The following is a 17,583-nucleotide window of genomic DNA, read 5'->3' on the forward strand; positions in this document are numbered from 1 at the left end:
CACTTTTGTCTCAGGCCCTGCTCACCACTTGTAGGTGGTCCCTGGGAGGTTCTTCAAGGGAAAGCTGCCTACGGGCTGAAAGAGATTTCTGCGCCACTGCTCTAGGAGACGACAGCCTTTAATGTGTCTTCCCCCAGTGGCTTCAGATCAGCACGTCTTTACTTATCCTATGGCAAGTTTATGTAGCTGTTTTCAGGGCAAGCAGAGTCCTGTGCTGAAACAGAATGCCCACAGGTTTCCCTTTCTCATTCATGTGTGTGGAGAGACTGACTGCCTTGAGACTCTAGGAAAGCAGGGCTTCAACAAGTTCCTTATCTGATTGCAGTGCCCTCTTGTGCGTCAGAGCGCTTGGTTTTATAATTGTGGTTCACTTGTTAATCTTTCAACGCCAGTATCTGCAAGGTGCTGCAAATAAGCAGTATTTCGCTTTAATTGAAGGTCAAGTGTCTCTGTGGAATATGTGAAGATTGTAGATGGATCAGTGATGGGCTCTTGAAGCCATCTAGATAACTCAGGAGCATTAATAGTTCCTTTTTCTCCCTCCCAGGAACATACACAACTCTTCACATCCTCTCGTTTGATTCATCCCTTGTGTTTTATACCTGAGGAAGTCATTGGAATAATACCTCCCACCAACACTGGGGAAGAAAAAACCCCCTCCCTAATTTGTAATGCTGTATTTACTTTACCTTCACTTACATTTAGTGCTTAAGACAGCCTTTCCCAACCTGGTGCCCTCCAGGGTACAAGGCAGCTGGAGGGCAGCTGGTTGCGAAAGACTGGTTTAAACCATTTGAAGGAGAAGGGAAAATAATGTGGGTCTCTAGAAGCACAAACATTAGCAAGACACACAATATAATAAAGGTTCCTCTTGGAGATTGTGGCTTCACTTTGTTCTGTGTTTGGAGTTAAACAAACAACAATGCTAGTTTGGACATAATGCTGAGCCAGGGACCATGGTTTGTTGCTCCCCTGTGTGTTCCATCTGTGTTCTAACTTGAATAGGGACAAGGTTTTTAGATTTATACTACATGTGCTAAGTGTCTCACCCTTGTATATCTTCGTTATCAACAACTCTCTGTGTGTCTGTAGCCTCCATATTTAATAATGCAATTATTGCTGTCTGCACCTTGCTTCATTTCCCTTTCTTTTGATCCCAGCATTTACAATCCCCATCAGCAACAGCAACCAATGTGTAGACAGATATACATGTAACTTAGGCTAGCACACCATGTATTTGATGGAGTGCGGTCTACAAAAGCTTATGCCGCAATAATTTGCTATTATTTAGGTGCCACAAGACATTTTCCCATTAACTATGGTTTACTGTGACATGCAAACAGAGCCATTGTGATGTAACACTTAGAGTGTCAGACCAGAACTGTGAAGACCCAGGTTCAAGTCACTGCTCAGTCATGTAGCTCACTGACCTAGGACCAGTCACCCCTCTCACCTTAACCTGCTGAGGCTTGTGGCTCACAGGGCAGGTACAAGACAAGATAAATCAGGAACCTGAACAGTTCCCAGCAAGTCTTGCTAGCTGAATTTGGAAAGATGGTGTTTCAGCAAAAGCCTGCCTATCCCTGCTAATGAGCTGCTTGCCAATTTTATAGGACCAGTAATAGTATAGGACCACCTCGCAGGATTGTTGTGAGAATAAAACGTCAAGTAATAAGTGTTCTCTTAGAACCCTTCCCCATGTTATCTTTTGGAATAAAGCTATCAACAACTACTAGTCATGCTGGCCGTGTTATATACCTCTGCTATAAGAGGCAGTATGTCTCTGAATGCCAGATGTTGGAAACTGCAGGAGGGGAGAGTGCTGTTGTGCTTCCCACAGGCATCTGTTTGGCCACTGTGAGAACAGGATGTTGCTGTGCCATTGGCCGGATTGAGTGGGGCGCTTCTTATGGTTCAGCACTGCTAGTGATGTCATAAACACCGTCCAGTGCATGCCCAGGACACTTGTGTAATCTGGTTTCAGATGCTGCTCACAGCTTACTGGATGTACTGACAGGACTCAGGAAGTCAGAGTGAGTCTGGAAAGATATCTCTTGGTGGGCTCTTCTTGAATAAATCTAGTGTGCCTGATTGCAGCAAGATGTGATGCATGCTTTGGCTTGGGGGAGAATTGGTTTTTCTTAGGGACAAAATATTGTCATTTGAGCACCGGAAAAATGTGTCTTCACACTATCTTGTGGAAAGATGACTGAATACACTCGTGCACATATACACATTAACATACTGTGTGTATATCATCCTACACTTCAAAGAGACTTCCCCAGGATGCCCCTTTATCACACAAAAATTTATCCCCTGCCTTTTCTCATACAGCGCGATGCAGTTTGCAAGTATAATCAAATGCACTCAAATAGCAATCTATAAAAAGAACAGAATACAGTGAAATCCGGCAATCAAACAACTTTTAAATGTTGCAATAAGAAATGTCATATAAAACACAATAATAACCGGATTTTAAAAAGTAAAAAAAAGCACCAACAGAAGGATTGCATATAATTCATATGAAATACAATTCATAAAGAAATAAATAATATCGCTATGGTAGTCAAGTGATAAAACCCAGCCTCTAAAAATCAAAGGCCTGAATATTTCTTTAGATAGAGACTCTCAAAATTTGGGTGTGGCAGAAATGGTCCTCTCCATTATTATAACAAAATGTGGGTTTGGAACTGACAGGATGGCCTCTGTTGATGATCTTAGCGAGTGGGCAGGATCAGTTGGAGGAGCTGATCTGGGAGGTATGAGCAGAAGCTGTGCATTCCTTGCACATAAACACACTCTTCGCATTGGAAAGGCCTTAAGTTTATGAAGGGAGCCAGTTCCACCCATCGCTGGACCCCGTCTTCCTCCCCTGCTAGTCCTTGAAAAGGGAAGGGTGTCATGCTATTAATTCCAAGTTGCGAAAATGCTGGCGATGGTTGCAAAGCTGGACTCGGTGGGAAATGTTGTTGGGGATGCAAAGCACAATGGGGCCGGCTCAGATGCGAAGAGGATTATTTGTGTGAAGTGGTCTTGCTGTTCTCCCTCTCCCCCCACCCTGCTTTTTTTTGTGCTGCGAAAATGCTGGCAACCATAACGTGATTATTGAGGAATATGATGCACCGAAATAGGTGGTGGAGGAGAAAGAAATGCCACTTAAGTCGCAAAAGTGCTTTTCAGCCTGAACAATCGAAATGAAAAAATAATTGCACTCCCCTTTTTTTATTCTCTCCAGCCTTTCTTATCAAACGACTTTATCACCTTTTTGGTTTTATTTTACACATTATTTAGACTTTCCTGTAATCCCTGCTATTCTACCATTGACACCTCCTTAATACCTTGTCTAACGCCTCTGACACTTCTGGCGCATGCCTGTGCCCTCCTATAATAGGGAACAGCTTTGGCAAAGGAGGAAAAGAATCGGGGGGTGGCTGAGTAGCGGGAGAAAAGAACAGAGGAATTATTTGCTGCTCAGACTGTGAATAATAAAGTTTGAGAAGAGAGAGGGGTGCCAGTGAACTCTTCCCTGTCAGGGTGAACTTTGCCGTCTTGTGTGATGTCTGTCCTTGTTCAGCCACCGCCTGCAGTTTGGAGATTGGGAAGACGTGGGAGAGGATGTATTATGTGCAAGAAACGGCCTGCTATATGGAACCAAAGCAAATCAGTCCCTCTTGCACAGGTGCAGACTATGCATCACTGTCTCCCATCCTATTGCCAGGCTTCGCCCTTCTATTGGCCCCTGCTGGCCCTGGCAGATTTTGAATGCCAAGGATATTGCTCTTCCTTGCAAATCACTTGTTCCCATTTTTGCAATGGCTTTACAGCCCCTGGTTCTCCCCCAAGCCAATATGTTCTTCTGTCTTGGCTTTGTATATTGTGAAGAACACAATGCTACCTCTCTCCCAACTAGGCACCATCTGACAGCATCCTCAGCTTGCTTCCTGATGTTATTGCAAAAGGACCACTGGGGGATTTTTTTAGTTCAGAGGAAAGGCAAGTAAGAGAGCGGGGTATGGCAAAGGTGTATAAAATGATGCAAAGTGTGGAGAAAAAGGATAGAATTTTTTTCTTCCTGTGTCATAATACTAGAACTTGGCTGAATTTTGGAAAGTTCAGGACAGACAAGAGAAAATACTTCTTCACACAGCACACAGTTAAATTATGGAATTCATTCCCACAAGAGGCCATGATGGCTGCCAATTGACTTGTGACTCAGCTATACAGTTGCAAATAAAACGTTTTAAGTGTGTTTTAAGTGCAATATACAATTGTGACACTAGATGGCAATAGGGAGCCTTATGGAAAATTCAATGTATTTTTAAAAACGCTTTTACAAAAAGCATTTTCAGAACTTTTTTTACATGTGTGTAGATTCCACCTTGGATGACTTTAAAAACAGTTTAGACACATCCATGGAGGGTAAGTCATTTTTGGACAACATTCCCTCACGCAGAATTGTCTGCCTGTGGACTAATCCTGCGAACTCAGGCTGGCCATTCAGTTCTCCTAGACAGGAAGTGTTGCAGGTTAATGGCTCCCCCAGACAACCTGTTTTTGAAAATTTATCCTGATTTGCTTGTGCAGAGCTTGCACAGAGGCTATATTATGTCCACTTTTAATTGAGCTTTCATTCTGGTTGGTTTACAGCAGGGGTCAGCAACCTTTTTCAGCCATGGGCCCGTCCACTGACCCTCAGACCATGTGGTGGGTTGGACTGTATTTTTTGGGGGGGAATGAATTAATTCCTATGCCCCAGAAGTAACCCAGAGATGCATTTTAAATAAAAGCACACATTCTACTCATGTAAAAACACACTGATTCCCGGACCGTCTGTGGGCCAGATTTAGAAGACGATTGGGCCGCATCCGGCCCACGGGCCTTAGGTTGCCTACCCTGGTTTACAGGGAGGTTATACCTCATCCTGTCAAAAAGTGGTTAGCCCATTTTTGGAGCATTTCCCAGTCACTTTCCTAACTACAAAAAAGTCCACTGTCGGCTTGCTTTTAGGTGGTTCTGTTGCAGCAGAGCACTTTCTTCCACTTTTAATTGCAGAAACCTAAATTTCCAGTGCACAGTTGAATCCCTCCCACCACCCAAGACTTGGCTTGAGTAACATTGTTTATTCTTTGCTCTGGTGTGTTCCATTGCATCCCTTGGGGTTCTTCCTCTTGGCTCTTCCCCTTCCTTGCTCATCACTTCACCTACAACACTTGCCTATGGCTCAGCCTTGACAGCAGCATTAGAAAGCCCCTCCCAAAGCTCATGTGGTAGAATTGCACTTCCTGCATCCCATGTCTCTCCCCCCCCCCCCCCAACTCAGCGAGTGTATCATGAAACCCAGCAAGGTATTGCTTGGCCTTGTAAGCAACACAGGTATTGCTGCTATATATATACCTGGGTCTAATTTCCTATTAAATAAACTGTATCTGTGAAGTGGGGACTTGTGGCGGCTTTATTGTAAGTATATTACATGCTAATTCAAGCAAATAAATTTGCCCTGGCTGTGGAGCTGAAGCGATTAATAAGCCTCGAAGATCACTTGGCTGCCCTGATGAGTTTCTTCAAGATAGTGGAGTATATTTGGGGAAAGCATTTAGACAAGGGCTCCCCCCCCCCCCCAATTTTATAGGCTTTAATTATTAGTGACACTGTGCAAACGGCTTCATATGACTGGAATACCAACTACTTAACTCCCTGACCTTATTATTCAAATAAACACTTCTTATTATAGCAGTGTGGCTCGTTCGTCAACACATCAAATCAGCTGCCACAGCAGTGGATTTCAATGTCCCCACTGCGTCAGCAGAGAGCATACGGACTTCATTAAGAATGTAATGGCAGCCTTTAAGGCATCGCCACCGCCCCAACTTTAATTTAAGCGCTATTGTGTGTTGCTGAATGTACAGCTTAATGCTCTTAAAAGGGTCTCAACAGCCATTGCCTTCCTATCTAGGAGGGGATGTTTGCAAAAGAAGCCTTCCACATCTCCTTCAGCAACTTAGTGGCAATGCAGAAACCTGCTCCCCCTGCAAAAAATCAGGGATAATGTGACTTGGCCAAGGTTCCCAAAGACATTGCTCCACTGGGCTCACAGACCTTACTAACCTACTAACAGTCATGCACTGACAGTTACCTTTACATCACCTAAGGCAAGGAGTGGGGAACACTTTCAGCCTGGGGGTCCCATTCCCTCATGGGCAAGCTTTCAGAGGCCACATGCCATGTGGGGGGCCAGAGGAAAAATGGGCAAGCAGTGGATGTGACTCTTAACTTTGCATGGTAGGATATATTCCAGCGATTCAAAAACAGACCCACCCTTCTCCATCCAGCCCAGCAAGAGGCACCGTCACAGATCAAGGACACATTCAAGCCAGGCAAAAGCATCTAAGGAGGGAGGGGTGGGCCTGTGAGGAGGACCAGACAGGGAGGATTGGAGTGCTGCAATTGGCCCCAGGCATGACAGTTACAGGGACGCGGGTGGCGCTGTGGGTTAAACTACAGAGCCTAGGACTTGCCGATCAGAAGGTCGGTGGTTCGAATCCCCGCAACGGGGTGAGCTCCCGTTGCTCGGTCCCTGCTCCTGCCAACCTGGCAGTTTGAAAGCACATCAAAGTGCAAGTAGATAAATAGGTACCGCTCCAGCGGGAAGGTAAATGGCGTTTCTGTGCGCTGCTCTGGTTCGCCAGAAGTGGCTTAGTCATGCTGGCCACATGACCCGGAAGCTGTACACCGGCTCCCTCGGCCAGTAAAGTGAGATGAGCGCCGCAACCCCAGAGTTGGTCACAACTGGACCTAATGGTCAGGTGTCCCTTTACCTTTATGAAAGTTACTTATTCCTGACAATAAGTCACACTTTCCTCCCACTGAAGTCCCTCTCCATAGCCCATAAGAATGTGAGAAAAGCCTGTTTATTGGATCAGACCAATGGCCCATTTAGTCCAGTATCCTGTTTCCAGTGTGGCCCACCATATGGTTCTAGGGAAGCCCACAAAGAGACGGTAGGAGCAGCAGTTCCTCCCAGCAGCTGATAACCAGTGGTACACTACATCTTGCCATGGAAGTTCCTTATAGATATCATGACTGGCAGCCATTGATCGATTCCCCCCCCCCCACTTCTTTGAATTTGATACTGTTCTTTAAAAGCTATTTAAGCTAGCAGCTACCTGTACCTTTAAGGCAGCCTAAATGAATTACACACTTATGTCAGAGGTGGGAAACCTGTGGCCATCCATATGTTCTGGACTAAGCTCCCATCAGCCCTAGCTGGCAAGGATGATGGGAGTTGTAATGCAGAAACACTTCGGTTAAATAACTCCTCCTGACCATCTTGAATCTCCTGCCCATCCATTTCATTGGATGACCCCAGTTTTAGGGTTATGGAAGAGGGAGAAAAAAATTCTCTCCACCCACTTTCTCCACACACCATGGATACTTTTATAAACCTATTATCATACCCCCTTCTCTTGTCACCTTCAACCCTCCAACTACCCCTAGAAAAGTTGATCCAGCTCCCTGATAATTTTGGTTGTACTTTGTTACACCTTTTTGAAATCTGCAATATCATTTGTGGTAACCTTCTGCTTTAGGTACTTTCAGCAGAAGAGAGTGATGGTGATGATAATAATCACTATAATTATTTGCATAGTCACCCCACCTTTGCTATTGGCCAAACGAGTCTTTTTGTATTGCTTCAAAAACCTTTCAAACATATTTGATGGGAGGTGAAACTTTAGGACCTGAACAATTTTTCAGTATTTTATTTACAGCCTCTGTATTCCACCTCTTAAATTCTCTAGGCAGCTTGCAATGAATGAGAAAGCCATATAAATACAAAAAGAACATAAAATGCAGCAAAAACCAGAGACGTTGTGCCCCCACAGTTAAAACACAAATTTAATAACTGAGAGGCGCAGACTTCATCAGGCCTAGGTGTGACCAGAGCGATCTTCACCTGGAGCCAAAAAGAGCACAAAAGATGGTACCAGGTGAACTTACCTGGGAAGGCTGTTCCATAACTGGGGCTCGTATCCACCATGTAAAGCAAAGCCTTATCCCAAAGACATTCAGTTTTCTTTGGGAACTATTGTCTGTCTCCAGCCAACCTGTCCACACCACACACCCCTGCAAACACCTGGTTGGGTGATGCTGCCTCTTATAGCAGGGAGGAAAATGTCTCTCAAGGCACTGCCAGTCACTCACTCCTGTTGAATGCAGACTCCAGAGCACAGGAGCTAAAATCTCTTTTAAAGGTTAGTATTGCCAGATCTCAGGAGGTTGACCAAAAATTTCAGATTGGAGTCTCTAGCAGAAGGTCTCTAACATTCAATGGTGAGGGACTAGGACCAAGTATGTTTGCTTTTTTTCCTGCTTGGCTTGACAGAGTTTTCATTATGAACAGGGATAGACAGATCAGTCTCTGCAAATTTTGCATATGGTTCATTCATATGCCTGTCCCGATTTCTGTATTAATCTGCATTTTTTAAAAATGAACTGAAGATTTGTATTTATATATTTTACTAGAATATACGTATTGAAATGTATATTGTGGGTGGTATGCAATTAAGTTTTATTCAGAGTACACCCACTGAATAACCACAACTAAGGTGGAATTTACACATAAAAAACGCTGTGAAAATGCTTTTTTAAAAAACGTTTTGAAAAATACATAGAGTTTTGCATAGTTCACTTTCACCATCTAGTGTCACATTTGTGTATTGCACTTTACAACACATTTAAAACATTTTATTTGCAACTGTGTAGCTGAGTCCTAAGTTAGGCCCATTAATTTCAATATGTAAAATTCAGTTGAATACCATCCTTTACCACAGTGCCTGCATTTCTAAGCATATTTTTTCCTTTAAAAAGTTCCCCTAAAATATGTATATTTAATGTGTTTTGATAGTCATTTAGTTGAGAACTGTACTGCAAAGTTCAGAGAAGTATGAAATCATGTTCTGGACCATGTACTAGTTGTTGTTGTTTAGTCGTTTAGTCGTGTCCGACTCTTCATGACCCCATGGACCAGAGCACGCCAGGCACTCCTGTCTTCCACTGCCTTCCGCAGTTTGGTCAAACTCATGCTGGTAGCTTCGAGAACACTGTCCAACCATCTCGTCCTCTGTCGTCCCCTTCTCCTTGTGCCCTCCATCTTTCCCAACATCAGGGTCTTTTCCAGGGAGTCTTCTCTTCTCATGAGGTGACCAAAGTACTGGAGCCTCAGCTTCAGGATCCGTCCTTCCAGTGAGCACTCAGGGCTGATTTCCTTCAGAATGCATACGTTTGATCTTCTTGCAGTCCATGGGACTCTCAAGAGTCTCCTCCAGCACCATAATCCAAAAGCATCCATTCTTCGGCGATCAGCCTTCTTTATGGCCCAGCTCTCACTTCCATACATCACTACTGGATGTACTAGTTAGGGAAGAATAAATTTGGTCAGTTTGCTTAAAAATGTGGACCAGGCAAATTTTTCCACCCCAAGTGTATGAACTCCCCTGCTCCTCAGTTTAATCAGACTTCACTCTTAGCCACCAGGAACACCCTAACATGCCAGATGCCATTAAGCTCCGCCCCAAGTACAGCAAGATCCAATATATGAAACATTCAATCTAGGAATCTGAAACTGCAACTTTCCATGTTAAACTTGGATCGAAAGCAGGAATATCCAACTCCTTTCTTGTCTCAAGCCTTCAATCTGATCAAAGGTGTTTTTCCCTTCTGTCTCTAGTGTAACCTTCTTCTCCCTCCTTCCCCCCCCCAAAAAAAGAAAAGCAACACCTTATAGGAGAGCATGCAAAAAACAAAACAAAAAACCCAGTGTTAAATTTCTGCCTCTGCTGAAGCAGTGAATCAAATCAATTCTCCCTTTCTTCTTTTTGATTCCCTGAGCTTTTACATTTTCAACCCTGTCACAGAAGAACAGGGCTGGAGAAGCAATCCCTTTTGTATTCCTATTGACTCAATTATTTTGCCTCTTGATTTTCTATGAAACAGACCAGAATGGCAGGCTGATTGCTAATGGTCCACGTATTGTTAAAAGCGATGTGTTTTGAAGGTGCTAAGTAGAATATCTTTTGTCTTTTTCTTTTTTTTTTCTTTTAAAGAAAGAACTTGGACTGCATTTGAGTTTTATTTTGATTGATACAAACCATAGCGGACAAGGAAGGATATGCAAGATGAGCTTTTAACCATCGGCCGGGAGAAATAAATGTGGCTGCATCGTAAGCGGGTTCTCACAATGAAAGGTCATGCTTTGTCATTCTCTGTGCACTACATCGCTGACCTTACTTTTTCTTTGACCCACTTGTACTAATAGACTAAGTCATATGATACCCTGAAGAGCCAATGAGATTAATCTCCTGCACACTTTGATCGATAGAGGCTTGGCACAGGGCGTTCTGTCGATGTTGCATTTATACAATGTCATTGATGATCCGTATTGACAGCTGAATGGGTGTTCTCAGCATCACAGAGGGAGCTGCTTGTCACAGTTTTTTTTTTTTAACTCAAACAGCTGCTCCTTGGACAAAGAAATCTGGCGTTGGATCATTCAAGTGCTATAATACATATCTTCAGGTCTCTTTCTAAATGCTGCTCTGCTGGTCTTAACTGGGAAATATCCTTGCTCTCATGGGTGCCTTAAAGAATACAGACTAAAGAATTGCAACTCCCAAAGCACTTGGTAAAAAGCCTGTGAGTACAGGTTAACAAACAAACAAACCCCAACGCCTCTTGTTTTGGAAAACTAAGTTTCTAGTCCTTATAGAGACAATGTTAATAATAATAATAATAATAATTATACCCTGCCCACTTTGGGTGGCTTACAGCATATATTGAAACATAATAAAATATCAAACATTAAAAATTTCCTGATACCGGGCTGCCTTCAGATGTCTTCTAAAAGTCAGATAGTTGTTTATTTCCTTGACATCTGAAGGGAGGGCATTCCACAGGGAGGGTGCCGCTACTGAGAAGGCCCTCTGCCTGGTTCCCTATAACTTCGCTTCTTGCAGTGAGGAACCACCAGAAGGCCCTTGGAGCTGGACCTCAGTGTCTGGGCTGAACAATGGGAATGGAGATGCTCCTTCAGATATACAGGGCCAAGGCCATTTAGGGCTTTAAAGGTCAGCACCAATACACTGAATTGTGCTCGGAAACGTACTGGGAGCCAGTGAAGATCCTTTAGGACTGGTGTTATATGGTCCCAGTGGCCACTCCCAGTCACCAGTCTAGCTGCTGCATTCTGGCTTAGTTGTAGTTTCCGAGTCACCTTCAAAGGTAGCCCCACATCTTGAAAATGTGATGGGAAAGGATTGGAAATAGGCCGGAAGTAAAGAAAACTGTATAGAATTATTGAATGTTCTCTCGATGTGTCCTCTGGTTCTAGCTTGCTGGTTAGTAGAGGTGTGGGGCGTCAGTGCTTAATTCCTAAAATACAAAAGAGGAGGTGCTGGGCTTTTTAATCTGTGTGGCAGATATATGATCACTTCTGTAAGCCTTTCTTGAATTCTGTGGGAAGACCGTAGTGAAAAAGCCCTCCGTGTATGCACAGGTGCACCATTTTCTTTGTTATTTCTGCTTCAGAGCTCTGCCATGAACCTACTGGCTAGTCCTTTGAAGTGGGGCCAGTGCCCTCAAAATGGTATGAGCCAGACGTATTTTATTTTACATGCCATGTAGTGAAGCTCACTTTTGTCATCTGGAACCATCTACTTTTGACCATTCAGCATTTTTCGTTACTGCCATAGTCAAAGCTCATTTGGGTATGGATTTTGTTGGCCTGGCATTGTGTTGACCCACCATCCCAGCCTGTGCCAGTTGAGCTCCCAGATTTTGTCCCTAGCCAAAATCCACTCATTCAACAAAGCATCCCTGCCTTTCTCTATGAAAATATAAGCTGGTCAGTCTGTGGCAGGCTGATGTGATGAGTCAGAACTCCTTCTGACTCTAAGGCAAGGATGGGGAGCTGAATCTGCCCCCCCCCAGGCCTCTCTCTGGCCCTCAGCACTTTCCTCAAGCCACATACCCCAGTGACCCTGCTTCAAACCCAAAGTGTGTTTGCCTGGCTGGAATGAGTCCTTGATTCTGATACGTGCGTGTAGAAACTAGCCTATGGTGCAAAGTTAACATTTATGTTACTTGCCCCTTCCACTTTTTCCTCTGCCTTCCCCTGTCACCAGCATGTGGCCCTTGAAAGGTTTCCCAGAAGGAAATATGAACCTCAGGCTCAAAAAGGTTTTCCACCTCTGCCCTGATATAAATACTGCTGTAATATTTTGCTCTTTGGACTAGCTTCATTCCGCCAGGGATACGTATCGTATTTACTTGAGTCTAATGTGCCATCGAATCTAATGTGCACCTCAATTTTCAGAATCTTGGAAGCAAAAAAAGTATTTGCTGGCGATTGTAAATGTGCCATCAAATCTAATGCGCACCTTAATTTTTGCAATGCAATTTGGCCAAAAAAGGTGAGCATTAGATTCAAGTAAATACAGTACAGTGGTACCTCTGGTTACGTACTTAATTCGTTCCGGAGGTCCATTCTTAACCTGAAACTGTTCTTAACCTGAAGCACCACTTTAGCTAATGGGGCCTCCTGCTGCCGCCGCGCTGCTGGAGCACGATTTCTGTTCTCATCCTGAAGCAGAGTTCTTAACCCGAGGTATTATTTCTGGGTTAGCGGAGTCTGTAACCTGAAGCGTATGTAACCTGAAGCATATATAACCCGAGGTACCAAAGTATATGTGTGGGATCAACATAGTTAGCAACCCCCATTCCCCTTTAAATGCTGAACGTTTACATGTTGTTAGTAAATGAAAGTAATAATAGGAAACTTACCTTTAAACTGGTTTCAGTGGAGACAAGTGAGTACTATATTTCTAGCCAAAAAAAAAAAAAAAAAAAGCCATACAAGAGCAGGCTTGAGGGCAACGTACCTTTTTTGAAAAGCTAATTGAATCTGCTCGTTCAGCATTGAAGGGTTTAGTCTCCACTCTTTTTTGCTAGACAAGGATTTTGGTGATTTATCAAGTTTTAAAAGTGTTATGGGGAAGTGACTTTGAAATGGAAATAGAAGATTGGGGTTGGTCTAGACCCTGTGCTGGAACATGTGCTGCCAACTGTTGCAAGATGCGCACACAGCGCTGAACCCCAAAATGGCCCCAAAACATCACTCAACACATCACAAAAAGGGCAGAATGGGGTGGGGCATGTTTATACGTGCTCCAATGACACACACAGGGGCCAGAACAGATCCCTCGCACGAAATGGTAGTTGGCTGTACAATGTAAGGAATTCATCAGACAACTGCTTATGGCTGCTTGTTCAACAGTTGCTAGATTTGGGAAAGATTTGTGGATGGAGATTAGCCTTGGTGGAGATCTTGATGGAGTTTATATACTTATAAACTGAAAGTTGTCAGGGATTATGCAAAGAGGGATTGATTCTTTTGCAGGGGAATGGTTGAATTTCTTCACTTTTGTTAACCAACAAACAAACAATGAATAAATAAATAAATGTGGTTGGTGATCCACTCTGAATGAATGCTTTAGCGATAGTACTAATATTTGAAATGTGTGTGTGTGGGGGGGTAATTTTCTCACTAGAAATACTCAAAACTGGAGAGTACAATCCAGTCAGAACATGTGATTTAAAAAATCCTGTTTCTATCAATGGCAAAAGTTAAGCAGACACTGAAACCTCTCCCATTGTAATCACTGGGATATCAGAGTGCTTAACTTTTCATTGGACTGTGTTTGGGAGGGTGGAGAAACTACCCCCTGAAAGTATTTGGGCCTCTGACTCTGTGGTTGGACCCCTGAGGTTACTTGAAAGAAAGGCATTTTTATAATATGTGAATGATAAACAGATTATAAACCAGACAGAAATAATAAGGCAGCAATCCTAGGTGTGCTTCCTTGAAAAGTTAATAGGGTGTGCTTCAGCAGGAGTGTCGAAGTAAAATATACGGTGGTTTGGTTTTCAGAATTCTCATGTGGGACAAAGACACACATGGTGAAATCTACTTTGACCCCTCTGCCCCCCTCATCACCAGTATTTTTTTGCCCAGTGCTGTTGCTCGGCTGTTGCTTACATTTGAGAGGAGGGGTCCAGGCGGCAGCTGGGACAGGGTGGTTATGACGATCTATATCTGTCAATTAATGAGAATACTTTGCACCACATAGGCGAAGGTGGTGATTCTGCCAGACAGTGTTTTCACATGCAGTGGCGTAGCGGATTGTGACTGCATGTTACAGGTGAAACTCAAAAAATTAGAATATTGTGGAAAAGTTCATTTATTTCAGTAATTCAACTTAAAAGGTGAAACTAATATATGAGATAGACTCATGACATGCAAAGCGAGATATGTCAAGCCTTTATTTGTTATAATTGTTATGTTTATGGCGTACAGCTGATGAAAACCCCAAATTAACAATCTCAGAAAATTAGAATATTAAATGAAATCAGCAAACCAAGGACTGCAAATAGAGCAATATTGGACCTCTGAGAAGTAGAAGCATGCACATGTACTCAGTACTTGATTTGGGCCCCTTTTGCATCAATTACTGCCTCAATGCGGCGTGGCATGGATGCTATCAGCTTGTGGCACTGCTGAGGTGTTATGGAAGACCAGGAAGCTTCAATAGCAGCCTTCAGCTCTTCTACATTGCTCGGTCTCATGTCTCTCATCTTTCTCTTGGCAATGCCCCATAGATTCTCTATGGGGTTCAGGTCAGGCAAGTTTGCTGGCCAATCAAGCACAGTAATCCCATGGGCATTGAACCAGGTTTTGATACTTTTGGCAGTGTAGGCAGGTGACAAAGTCCTATTGGAAAATGAAATCAGCATCCCCATAAAGCTCGTCTGCGGAAGGAAGCATGAAGTGCTCCAAAATCTCCTGGTAGACGGCTACGTTGACCCTGGATTTAATGAAGCACAGTGGACCAACACCAGCTGATGACATGGCTCCCCAAATCTCTTTTCTGATGAGAGCAGCTTTTGCATCTCACTTGGAAACAAAGGACCCAGAGTCTGGAGGAAGAATGGGGAGGCACACAATGCCAGATGCTTGAAGTCCAATGTGAAGTTTCCACAGTCTGTGTTGATTTGGGGAGCCATGTCATCAGCTGGTGTTGGTCCACTGTGCTTTATTAAGTCCAGGGTCAATGCAGCCATCTACCAAGAGATTTTGGAGCACTTCATGCTTCCTTCTGCAGACGAGCTTTATGGGGATGTTGATTTCATTTTCCAGCAGAACTTTGTCACCTGCCCACAGTGCCAAAAGTACCAAAACCTGGTTCAGTGCCCATGGGATTACTGTGCTTGATTGGCCAGCAAACTTGCCTGACCTGAACCCCATAGAGAATCTATGGGGCATTGCCAAGAGAAAGATGAGAGACATGAGACCGAGCAATGTAGAAGAGCTGAAGGCTGCTATTGAAGCTTCCTGGTCTTCCATAACACCTCAGCAGTGCCATAAGCTGATAGCATCCATGCCACGCCGCATTGAGGCAGTAATTGATGCAAAAGGGGCCCAAATCAAGTACTGAGTACATGTGCATGCTTCTACTTCTCAGAGGTCCAATATTGCTCTATTTGCAGTCCTTGTTTTGCTGATTTCATTTAATATTCTAATTTCCTGAGATTGTTAATTTGGGGTTTTCATCAGCTGTACGCCATAAACATCACAACTGTAACAAATAAAGGCTTGACATATCTCGCTTTGCATGTCATGAGTCTATCTCATATATTAGTTTCACATTTTAAGTTGAATTACTGAAATAAATGAACTTTTCCACAATATTCTAATTTTTTGAGTTTCACCTGTACTCCAGTTATTAATACACCAGGCAAACCGATAGCATCCAGTCTGTTTTGGTTAGCCTCAGCCCTGAACAACCATTCTGTCTGCCACACTGATATTTTACTGGCTCTTTTGTCAGCATAAATCAGGGTCTCGTCGTTATTTTGACATCACCTTTCGACGATTACAGACTCAATAGAGGCAGTGCATAAATCTCTCTGGCCGTGGCTGTGGTATGTTATAAACCTCAGCAGTAATATATTTTCCTGTGTAAGCCGTGTGTGGGTCCTGGCTGTCCTGCAGCCACCAGCAAAGGACATTATCATTCAAACGGAGCTGGAAGGCGCATGGCTCAGTGGGAGAGCATTTGCTTTGTGTGCAGAAGGCCCCACGTTTCAAGCCCTAGCAGCTCCAGGGAGGTCTGGGAGAAGACCCTTGTCTGAAACCCTGGAGAGCGCTGACAACCAGGGTAGATGGCACAGAGCTAGACAAACCAATGGCCTGGCTTGGTATAAGCTTCCTAATTTCCACCAGTTTAGATTGCATTTAAAATAAAGGATTAGACTAGTGTTTCCCAAACCTGGGTCTCCAGCTGTTTTTGGACTACAGTTCCTATCATCCTTGACCACTGGTCCTGCTAGCTAGGGATGATGGGAATTGTAGTCCAAAAACAGCTTGAGACCCAAATGGGTGTAGCTAGGATTTGGGGGGGGGCAGGCCTTTTGTTGAGGGGCCAGAAGAACCTCACTCAGCTATGCATTTTTATTTGTTTTTTTGAAGTTGCCATTTTTTTCTCAGCAAGTGCACAGAATCAGTGATTGTGAAAGGCCTTGGCTCTTGTTTACATATTGAAGTTTGCTAGTTTTCTTCTGATCTCCGTTTTGAAAGGCTAAAGAGGTGAAATCTTCTTTCTCCTTCTCTGAAATCCTTCCCGCTTCTCCTCTGCCACAAAAGTGTATATCAGTGAGGTGTATTCCTGTCAGTGCTGCCTGCTCACCCTTGTAGCTCTTACATCATCTTTTTGTTGTTGTTTAGTCGTTTAGTCGTGTCCGACTCTTCGTGACCCCATGGACCAGAGCACGCCAGGCACTCCTGTCTTCCACTGCCTCCTGCAGTTTTGTCAGACTCATGTTTGTAGCTTCGAGAACACTGTCCAACCATCTTGCCCTCTGTCGTCCCCTTCTCCTTGTGCCCTCCATCTTTCCCAACATCAGGGTCTTTTCCAGGGAGTCTTCTCTTCTCATGAGGTGGCCAAAGTACTGGAGCCTCAGCTTCAGGATCCGTCCTTCCAGTGAGCACTCAGGGCTGATTTCCTTCAGAATGGATAGGTTTGATCTTCTTGCAGTCCATGGGACTCTCAAGAGTCTCCTCCAGCACCATAATCCAAAAGCATCCATTCTTCGGTGATCAGCCTTCTGATCATCTTACATCATCTTACATCTTTGCAAACTCATTGCAAAGGAGGCACAAGAAGCTCAACAGCTTTTGAGACGAGAAATTACTCTGTAGTAACACCCACTCACACCAGCTATGGGTGTATTTTTTAAGAGGTAATATCAGAATTTAGGCTCCTTAAGCTGCAATCCTAAGTGAGGAGTTTTTTATTTGGGGGGTGGGAAACAAAATTCAAATGTACTTTGGTGGGAAAATCCTGCACCATGCTGCGATTAAACTATCCTTGCATTAATTTTTTTAAAAGGCTTTTTAAAGGAGTGAGAGATTGAGACATGTTTCTGAGCCTGTCAAAATTTCATCCTGGTTTAGGGGTGGGTCAGGGAACTTGG

The 17,583-nt window shown here is 43.7% G+C and overlaps 1 long non-coding RNA gene across 8 annotated transcripts in view; it reads left to right on the forward strand.

Moving 5' to 3' along the window:
- LOC308464137 overlaps positions 1-17,583 on the forward strand; it is a 116,212-nt gene that overhangs the window by 73,950 nt on the left and 24,679 nt on the right. The window contains exons 2-3 of one of the 8 annotated variants that reach the window (XR_013979868.1): positions 1,985-2,033; positions 10,101-10,217. The exons of 5 other annotated variants lie outside the window; for them this stretch is intronic. This is a non-coding gene — a long non-coding RNA (uncharacterized lncRNA). Of the gene's footprint in view, positions 1-1,984; positions 2,034-10,100; positions 10,242-17,583 lie in introns of all 8 variants that reach the window. 2 more of the 8 variants (XR_013979869.1, XR_013979870.1) reach the window with 2 other exon arrangements.

This window comes from Podarcis pityusensis, assembly GCF_964106645.2.
Source record: "Podarcis pityusensis genome assembly, chromosome: 15".
In the NCBI taxonomy this organism is placed as follows: Eukaryota; Metazoa; Chordata; class Lepidosauria; order Squamata; family Lacertidae; genus Podarcis; species Podarcis pityusensis.